At 36.3% G+C, this 11,402-nt stretch overlaps 1 pseudogene; it reads left to right on the forward strand.

The window, feature by feature from the left end:
* The first annotated feature begins 4,877 nt into the window (after window positions 1–4,877).
* On the forward strand, window positions 4,878–10,735 carry LOC145688851 (proteasome activator complex subunit 4A pseudogene; annotated as a pseudogene).
* The last annotated feature ends 667 nt before the right edge of the window (window positions 10,736–11,402 follow it).

Raw genomic sequence — 11,402 nt, forward strand, 5'->3', positions numbered from 1 at the left:
GTCCAGTTGACAACCCTGCATCCCCCTGGACCCTCCCGATTCTTGACTCAAAATATATTTGGGTATGCGGATGACGTCACGATCACCGGAGTGGATCCTGTTCTTATGGCGCGGGTTTTACCAGTGTTGCAATGTTTCGCACTTTGTTCCGGATTACAGTATAATGTACAGAGAACTAACTTATTACAGTTCAATGGTTCCCATTTACCTGATAACAAGCCTAGGGTGCCGTGTGTACCTCACGTCACTTCATTGAAGATCCTAGGTATGCCGTTTACGTCTCAACCTACTCCCCTTTTCGAGAAGATTTGGTCCACGTTGTTGTTACAAATTCGCCTGCTTATGTTTTCCCAGCGTTTCCGTTGCCTTCATTTAATTCATCGTATCCACTTTATCAATATTTACATTGCACCCAAACTATGGTACCGGATTCGAATTTTCCTATAACCGGAATTGTTCGCTAAGCGGTTTGACTCTTTATTCCAATAGAATATTTGGCGTGGCTTCTATTTTCGTATTCTACGTGCAGGATTCTATCTTCTCCGTTCACAGGGATGGTTGGGTCTCGTAAATCTCAGATTGAAATCTCAAACTCTATTTATGCTCGATTTCTGTACTGGAGTTGCTATTAACGAATCCTTCACACAGCAATGGATACGATGTTTTTGGCCTAGTTATGAATTCCCCGTGCGTGGGCTCCCGTTTATTAAGTTTGCTTATTGTTGTCCGGCGTACATTACTTCACTAATACGTTATTGAACATACGCCGGTGTGGTTCTCTGCCCTACGGGACACAATTCTCGTACACTGTATAACTTGCTTCTTTCGTTGCCCAACGATCAGATTATTCTCCGAATTCCTCACCGATATCCTCAGACTATGTGGTCACAGGTATGGGCTAATATCTCCACCCCGGTATTACCTTCATATCTAAGGTTGACTGGTTTCAAGTGGTGCATCAGTTGGTCCCAACGCGTGCTCGTTTATTTGAGCTGAAACGTGTTCCTGACCCACTGTCTTCTCGATGCGCCAATTAGGATACACTATCCCATCGGTTCGATCAGTGTGTGGGTGCTCCAGCTATCTGGAGCTGTCTCACGTCCTTATTAGGACGAATTTGTCAACGACCCCCACACCAGTTCACAGTATCATATGTTCTGTTTCCGGATTTTCGTTATTTCCACAGACCAAACACCAAGCTGTGCTTTTTCTTGTTGCGTGTACACTTGTTTATATCAATCGCCATATGCCTTTGCTGGATGCTCGCCCTACTTGGATTTTTCAAAACGGACTCGCTGAAAGCTCTTTTCCCCCGAATTGGACAGGCTGTATTTTAGTGGGTTTTTAGAAGTGGTGATTGCAGTAAGCTCCTTCCTTCTCGTAAAAAAATAGTAACAACTCTTGATGTAGGTTTATTGTTTCGTTTTTCTTTTATTTTTAGCAATTATTGTTGTACATTACATTTTTCCTTTTCTTGTATGTAAGAACTATTGTATTGTATTACACTAGGCGTAAGTCCGGTTCTTGTACACTATTTGTATAAAGATAATCACATGAACAATAAAAACTAGTAGGTAAGTGGTTAGCGTATTTAACTTCTGTTAGGCGGGCCCGGGTTCGAATCCTCTGCCAGGTTGAAACTTTTTCGAATGTTTCAATTTCAATTTCAATACATACTCAGTGTGACAAGAAAGATCTCACCTCCAGAAAGAAAAAGATGTTGGAATGAGGAGAATTGAAGAAGGTGTCTCAATGGAGGCAATAATTTGCAAACTTACATCCAGCAGTTCTAGATTTGATATTTTCAGCTACTTTCAAGCATTTCCTGATAAATGCGTGGTCAGTATATTTATTTCTCTAAACATACAGTATAATACTTTACATACCTAGTAATATTGATATTAATATATAGTGTTCTTTGGAAAAAACGATCCGAACCATAGAAATTCATCTTAGAATGGAGAACTGTTTCGTTAGTCACCTATTTTACAATTTTACCTGCATAAATATCTGGATCAGGTCTACCAACTGCTGTCAGAGCCGAGAAAAGTTACGTGTAAGTTGGGTTGCATCTGTCTAGGCGTTCTCACAACTACAAATGACCTGGACCCCAAGTAATGGAATTAGATCGCTTAGGGGGGAGATACTTTTGTAGTTAGGTGTACATTTAAAACAAAAATATCACACCACCGACACATAAGAGTAATAAATCTATCATTAACAAATTCAATCCGTTTAATTGCTGATATTAAAAGAATCGAAATTAAAATGCTATTTGTGTGGTCACATAGAAAATAAAATTACAAAAGTTTACACTTATTACTGGAAATTAATGCTGTCATCCATTTGGAATAGTTTCTAATGTTTTGCACTTTCATTTCTTATCGATAGTATGAAACGTTACAAATAGTTGTACTGTAAATTTCCATAACTGATCTCCAAGTGGATTTGTATACCAACCAAATTTAGTTTTGTCAAGTTTAAGTGAAAGTCCAAAATACGCCTCTTGAAAACAGTTCTTATTTGTAGAAGAATACGTAATGATCGCTTTTAGCTGTTAGGCTAGTTTTAGACGGAAACATTTATCGTAGCATTTCTCGTAGCAAAAATCGTATCATCGATATCCTACCGTGTAAAGTAGCAAATGCTATAGCATTTCCCATGCCATGGCATATCCTATGGCATTTCTTGTCGATAGAACCTGCTCTATTTCGTAGCATTTTCCCCAGCATTTCTGCTCCGATTGCAGCGCCGTGGTGTGTTAAAAGGAAGCGAAAGACTTTTTGTCAAATATCCATGCTCTTTGTTTTGTGTGGGAAATTGAATTGTAGTAAAGAAAAATGAGTTGGAGTAGGGATACTATTATTATGATGATTAAAAAATATGAGAAACATCCTTGTTTGTACAAAGTTAAAAGCGTGCAGTTTCACTATACGGATCCACACAGAAATTCATTTAAAAATTCTCGTTTTATTTATTGTACCTTCAGCAATCATTTCTGAGGTGTGCTATTGCATTCTCCGGTGCAGGTTCACTTTAACAGGTGGCAACGTGTAGTTTTACTATACGGATCCATAGTATAAGTAGTAGTAGTAGTAGGAGGAGGAGGAGGAGGAGGAGAAGTAATAATAGTAGTAAGAGTAACAGCAGTAGAAGTAAGTAGGAGTAGGAGGAGTAAGTAGTAGTAAGAGTAGAAGTAGGAGTACTTAGTAATAGTAACAGTAGCAGTAATTGTAGTAAGAGGAGGAGTAGTAGTAGTAATAGGAATAGGAGTAGGAGTAGGAACGGGTAGTAGTAGTAGTAGCAGCAGTAGTGGGAACGGGTTAGAAGCCCCGAAGGGGTTGGTTGGGTTCTGTTCTCGATAGAAAATGTGGAAATTACAGATTTGCAAAATTTTATGGCAGCTTATTGAAGATTACGTGCATTTCAGGATCGACTTTAATTTCTATATTTCCACGTAAATACGCATTTCAGATGTAAGTGCACACCTTATTTCCATTACTTATACACTACTCTATTAAAATATTAGAAATTTATTCTGTAACTTTTAAAATATATGGATCTGTATACTATAACTGCACCGTTAAAAGTCCTTTGTATCATAATAAACATATGCGAAAAAGGGCTTTAGAAGAAATAGTGACTGAAATATCTGCTTTTAGTTTTTGAGCCATAATTGCGCTCTTCTCCAGTGATTTGTTTGCTACGTCACGACAAAATGCTACCGTGTAAAAGCACAATATACTTTTGATGCCATAGAATATTATATGAGATATTTGGCAGCATATCTGCTACGAGAAATGCTACGATAAATGCTTTCGTCTAAAACTAGCCTTACAATGGTCTGTCCAAGCAGCATGATAAAAAAAAAATCAACATAGCATAACATTTTCTTTTTTTATGGTCTACCCGTTTAAAGGATTGTGCCCTTCCTTCGAGGAAGTGTTGCATTTCTATTATGGGGGTATAACAATTTTGGTTGGTCTAAGGGTTTTTTTTTTCTAGCATAACAGCAAATGCTGCTTCTATTATATGCAAAAAAAAGAAAGAAAAAGGAAGAAATAGCTTGATATGGTAAGTGTAGAGAGCGCCAAATTCTACTTCGCCCCGGGCGCCGAAATTTCTCTCTACGGCTCTGTATACACATAACAACAACAACAATATAATAAAAATCTTTCACGTTATATCTTCTCCTAAAAACATCCTTCAAACTTTATTTATTTATTTCAGCTACAGTCTACAGGGTAGAGTGCATTAAATAGCAAACAAACAACCATGTTTGTCTCATGTATCCATTTACTTCTATCTTATATATAAAAGAGAACGTACAAATCCTTTGTTCCCTCATCACGCTAATACGGCTGAACCAATTTCTTTCATTTTTGGGGGGTTATTAGGATTTGGACCCTAGATGGTTTTTATCATATCACTTTAATTTTTAATTACCAGTGTCTTGAGATAATTGACCATTCAAGTGTCCATAACGTACAAATCCTTTGTTAGTTCATCATAGGTAAAAATAAACGTATTTATATGCAACCCGCATGACCGTGTCACTCGGCGGGTTAACATAAATGACAGGCGATATAATATTAACATTTACTGCAAGCATATTTCACGGGTATTAAACACATGAGATATGGAGTTGTGCATTTAAATTTTCATTTCAACCCAGCGAAGCGGGTAATATATGCTAGTCAATAACAAAAATAAGATAATAAAACCTCTATTATGTGTCATATAGCGAATAGACACAATAAACTATTCTTATTTTAGTAATATTTCCGCGAGAATTTTCTTAATTACTTTTCGTAAAACATCAGGAAAGTGATCAGTCATTGTTAAAAATTGACAATTCCTAGTGACAACAACAAAGCAAAGGTAATTTTGTGGTATTATTTACTTATTTATTTATTTTAAAATTTCCTGTGAAAATACAACTTACTTATGTCATGCAGTCACTACGATAATGATTCCAGCACAATCTATGAAAATTTACTACGTCATATTATAATCATCTCATTACTTAACCGCATTTAAAGTAATCAATGGACGAAGAAAACGAAGATGCTGCCAGAAGCCGCATCGAAATGCTTGGTTTTAAACCACAGAAAGAAAATCCTTACAACTCTTTGTTGCCGTATGCTGATAAATTGGACGATGAGTCGATGAGATTCCTTGCTTCAATCAAAGCAAATCTAGGGAAAGCAGTCCTAATGAGAGAACTGGTGCCAGGATGTGAACTCTGGGCTTATAGATTAGTGAGTTATATCAAACTTTATGGATTGAAGTTTTCTAAAGATGATCATATTAAATTTATTCATTTGATGTTTGAGCTCGTGACAATACCGGACCTGGAACCAAAGTTGGTACAGGAATTTGGGTACGTTTTAGTGTTGCTCTTAGAGAAAAAGGATGTCCTGTCTCCAAATGATTTAACTCTACCTTGGAGACCTTTGTTCGATTTATACGAAAGGTTTACAAATTCGTCGTATGTGAAACTAGGAATGATCAAATATTTACCATTCTACATCCTAAATTTATTATTTCTTGAATCACAATCTCCAGCACATCATTTTTATGATGGTTTGATGCATGCTGTAGATAAAACATTGTATAGCGTTCTTAACGATTTGATTCGCACAGCACGACATTACTTTCCCTTGTCGGCGACAAAAGAAATGCTTGATGAATGGAGGCCTATGATGTGCCCGTTTTCAAATTCAATGCGTACTATAATGAAGAACTTTGAATTATTCTTACCTGTTTCCCTTCCACCAGAGAAAAGCCGTGCTGGCTATAAGCTGTGGTTTGATGAAATGATGAAAATATGGGAAGTATTTCACAATAATGCTAGCTGGGAGAAAGAATTAATGTGGTTGATGGCCCGATTGGCACATTATAATATTGGTTACATTGATTGGGAACCCTATGTTCCTATTATGTTTACAAGGTTCCTTCGTAGCCTTGATCTGCCAGTAACGTACAAAGAAATCGGAAGATCTTCACAATGCTGTCTTGATGTGTCATCTGTTGCATTGTGGATAGTGTCCGCTCTAGGAGGACAGAGCTCTACTCAAACGTATTTAGACAAATTATTGAAATCCTTAGAATCGTACTTTTACCCTGCAAATTCTGGGTCATGGATGAGCAAACTAGACAGACTGGTGGAAAAATTGCCTTTGTTTTTCATTAATAGAGTACACAGGGAACGATATGAGACATCATCGTGGACCACATCGATTCCTGAAACCCATAAACTAACAGAGGATGATATCACAAGATTTGTTGAAAGTGTAAAATTTGTGGCGATTCAAAATTTGCTTTCTCATATGGGTTGTGTTGGAACAAACCAAGCACTGCTACATCTTGCCACTTTACGACCTCAGGTGATCATTCCATCAGTTCTGGAGAAGATAGATTCTAGTCTTGAATCATTAACAGAGCCTCTAAAATTAACAGCTACTATACAGTGCATCGTAGCGGTTGCGAGACCACTGGTTAATTTCGAAGGAGGACGAACACAAGTTATACCGTTACTTATGAGAATACTACCAGGAATTGACCCCAACGACCCTCAAAAATTGAAGTTTACTTGCCTGCTTATTTACATATTAACTAGCATGATTCCTATTGTAGACTCTTCAAATGCAAGTGATTACTGGTTTGATTTAACTGAAGAAGAACAGACTTTATGCTTGCAAACAGAAAACTTTGAAGAATTTGTCTTAGAGTTCTTCGATCGCATTTTCGTCGTAATTGACATCATCAATATAGAAGATATAGCATTAGGTGCTGACGAAAATAATAAATGCGAATTCGAAGCTTCGATTTTAAGCATAGGTTTAACTATTCTTTTCCAATCCTCTCCCTCAATATATCAGTCAGCGCTGAGAAAATTCCAGTCGTTTATCACTCGTTCTATTTTAGAACAAAACTGTGCTGCTAGTCTACTAGCTTCTCTGTGTGGATGTTTCGTACAAGTAAACCCAGAAGAAGCCTTTCAACTTCTACTTCCCCAAATATGTAGAACTATTCGCTCTCTGCTGGAACCTGAAGAAATATTAAGTGAAGACAATTTGAGTAAAGAGTTGCTTTTCAACTTACTTATATTATCAAAATGTGTAACCGGTCACGGAAAGTATTTAATAAGATATGTACCTCAAATTGTTGAAATACTTGATCGTGCTCTGCGGTTAAAATGTAAAAGAGGATACGAACTAGCAGGAAAAGTTTTATACAATTTGCTGAGCGCTCTTACAGCAATTAGCCCTATTGAAGATCGTTCTTTTTGTAATGGTTTCAATAGACCAATAAGTGAATACTTGCCTATTAGAGAGTGGGGACATTTCATTAAATTTAGTGATTTGAAAATTGAATGGCATGTTCCTAACAATGAAGAAATAGTGTGCGTGCAAGATATTGTAAACCGATATCTTGTTCCTGAAATTGATCGCATCTTGAAATTCGTGCGTGACGAAGAAAGTTTATCAAGCGAAGAACTTCAGCAAAGTTTATTTTTAATATGGAACTTATTTGGATGTGAAAATATACTTCCATTTTGGGAAGAAGAACCTATAACTTTAATAGACAGTTGTGTATCCGTAGGATGTGTTTACTATAGTGCAGAAGCCGAGAGTAAATCCATAACAATGCCAAATGGGAACAATATTCGTAAAGAACTGTCGAATTGTATGGACAGGCTCCTGAATAAGTTACTTACTTGTAGGGAGGATGACACAAAAGTTCTCTGCAAAGTAATCCACGTCTATGAAGAGATATTATTTCGTAATTATATTGGATGTCTTGATGGTGATAAGGATGAATATTATTGGAACAAAAAATCTATAGAGGAAAATATAATTGATACAAAAATAAACATAAAATCCTTATATATACAAGCATACTATTTTAGGAAACAATTTATAGAAGACAAACTAATTGGTAAGAAAAGAAGTTTAAGATCATTATATATACATAGAGTTATGATACAACATATAATCAGATTAGGACAAATTTGCAATATAAACTTTACTCCAACTCACAGGCAAATAATCTTGAATCTTTATAAACTTGGAACAAGTCGTTACAGTGAAGTAAGAGCAGCGGCTCAGAAAGTTTTGTTCATGTCCTTCTGTTATTTTCCATATTCATATCGGATGTTTATACCAAATATAATTAAAAGTTTGGAACAGGGGTCCGAACATCATGAACGTAAAGGTGCCCTATATATTTTATTGGGACCACGACAAAACCCGATAGCTACATCTGATTGGGAAACAATTGCAACGTTGTGGCCAGCAATAGTTCAAACCAAACCCTCAGACAAATTATCTGTAATTAATTTATTGCGGAATGTACAAATTATTGTTTATATCAATTTTTTAACTATAACTATAGAGGTTGGGATACCTGAAAAATGTTTGGAGGCTGCTAAAGTGTTGTGGAATGAGAATTCCTCTCCTTATCCATGTTTGCCAATGGTACCTGAATCGGATATTGAAGCTGCATTCAGCAAACTTCAACAGAGAAACAATAGAAACAAAAATTATTATTTCACGATATTAGATTCATTGCTATACATAATTGAAAATGGAAACTTACATTGGCGTCAACGTGAAATAGCTATATATTTCATACGGAATCTTGTCCGTCCCGAGGTTTACTATCCTTCAAATATTGCAAGGTATTTTCTAAATACACTGATTGATGATAGTTTAGAGCTGAGAAAAATCGCTATACTCGTTATAATTTTTATTTTAAAACAGCAAAAGAGACGTCGTAAGAAGATTAAAATAACCCCCTTCCAAGAAACAACTGAAACAATGCATTCTGGAGATCGATCAGATAACGCCTGGATACAATATGACAGTAATTGTTGTCCCAAAACTCCGGAAGAATGGGATAATACAAATTACGTACATAAAAGTTTTTACGGTTACTATTGTTGGCCTCAAGAGTTAGAAGTTTATGCTCCTTCCAGCGAACAACCAAACCTTGATCGTACTTTTGAAGAACTAAACGATGTAGAAAAGGAAATAAATTATTTCTTTACTAATCAGCAAAAAGTGAATAAACTTATTGAATATTTTTCTTTAGAGGAAAACAAAGGAGTCGATAAATTCAACGTTTTCAAATTTCTACTATTTAAATATTTGTTTCGCAATTATGGAGATAGTTATCTCATATACTTGAAACCTCACATAGAAAGATTGGTTTCTGAGAAAGAAGAAAGTGGACAAAGATGTGCAGCTGAGTTAATTGCAGGATTAATTCATGGATCCAAGCTTTGGCCATTTGACAAAGTCCATTCTCTGTGGGAATTTTTGGGACCGATAATTAGGACAGCATTGAGCAACATGACAGTCGAAACGATACCTGATTGGTCCTTATGTTTTGCTTCTGCTTCTAATAACAGAGATCCGAAACGCAATCACTGGTTGTTGGAAATTCTAATGGAGGATCCATTAAGAAACGAAGCTTCTTTCATAGATTGTGGACGGTTGCTATCACTTCAATCTACTTTGAGGGAGCAACAATGGAAGGTTACAGAACTTTTGCATAGATTATTGAATTATCTAATACCGTATTTGACACATGCATTCCAAAATATAAGAAAATACGTAGGAAGTACACTTGCAACAACTTTTCTTTCAGATTTTTCATTTGCTGACAGTATTCATGCAAAGTCTCCTCATATATCAGATTTTGTATCTCAGATTTCCCCTAGGCTAGAAGTATTGTATCAAGTTAGTAGTGAAGTCACATCTACAGTAGTTCTTCCAGAAGAAGACGAAAAAATGCCAGAAAATGACACAAACAAACAAGAAAACGAGCAATTCTCTACGGATCAGCTAGAAGTGGCTTTGAGATTACTAAAAACTATTTGTAATTGGATTTCTGAAAATATTGATAGAGCACCTTACGGTACAGTTCCTGACTTCTATAAATTCTTCTTAATTGCTTGTAAACTTGAAAGTTACAAAGGAGATGAGGAAGTTGGTCAAAACTGTAAACTAATGCTAGGGAAGCTGGCACAAGCCTTCACTCTGCCCAAATTTATTCCTGATGTTTTATCATCAATTGATACAGTGGTCAATAACGAATCCTGGTTGGCCAGAGCGACGAGTCTAAGCTTTCTTCAAGTCTTCGTTTTCTATAACATGCCCTCCATTTTAAATGATGACAAATGGACGAAGCAAGTCACAGATATTGTTCTTAAATTATTAGAAGATGAAAGGGTGGAAGTTCGAGAAAAGGCAGCAGAAGTATTATCCGGGTTGCTACATTGTGATTTTATACCAACCCCAATGGAATTACTACAAATATTTAAAACAAAATGTAAGACGATGTTGTTAGGAAACGTCCGATCAGATGCTGCTAGTATTAGAACTTTAATTAAGCGACATTCAGGAGTTCTAGGTTTGTGCGCTTTTATAAATGCGTATCCATATGATGTTCCAGATTTTTTACCGGACATTTTCTTAGATCTTGAAAGTCACCTTAATGATCCTCAACCAATCTTTTCAACGATAAGGAAGACTATAGGTGACTTCAAACGTACACATCATAGTGGCTGGGAAGAACAAAAAGAAAAATTTACCGAGGACCAGTTAGCTGTTTTCACTAATTTTGTTGTTCCTCCTTCGTACATAGTTTAATAATTATTTGTATCTGTCAAACTATTTTTTGCATATTGAAAATTTTTTGAACCTAATGTTAATAGAAACATATATCAACCTGTAAATGACTAGTTTAACAGTAAATAGGTTAATATATTGTTCGTGAGGTCTTTTCTGATTTCAACTGGCTGTAGCACAAAAACTTTGATCAAAACAGTTGAAAGAATATTTAAGGCTCTTAGCTTTATGCCTATAACAATACCTACATACATTAGTCTGGGTGCATATTGAGTAGAGGAACGCCAACCAAGTCGACGCAGAAGGAGGCAGGAGAGGGTATGAAAAGGCAGGCCTGAACGCATTGATGAGTTTTTAGTTCAATTTTGAGTGGCCTTTGTCAAAGAGGTACTCGAGTGGGTATGTGGTACGAGGTTGTGTTGCATACCTCACAGTACCGACCCTCGGTGTGACTCTCCTGTCCTGTGATCAATTTACGGACGATCGTACTCTCACACCATCTTACGTCAGACTAGAAAATGGTGTTTAGGCGTAACATAGTGTGTGTGTTATATTGCATAATTTAAATCGCAAATCACTATCAAAGATTGTTTACAAGAAAATTCAAACAGAAACAACAAAATGTGAATGAGTATCAAATAGTTAGAAAGTTTTATGAAATCGTGAGTGTGTTAGATTCGCATCAAATTGGCATTCCTGTCAGCATGCGTGTGGAAAGAAATGTGAGAAGGGTATGTACTAATGATAGGCAGTTTCACGGGC

This window comes from Thermobia domestica, chromosome 1 (genome assembly GCF_964235325.1).
Source record: "Thermobia domestica chromosome 1, izTheDome1.hap1.1, whole genome shotgun sequence".
NCBI lineage: Eukaryota > Metazoa > Arthropoda > Insecta > Zygentoma > Lepismatidae > Thermobia > Thermobia domestica.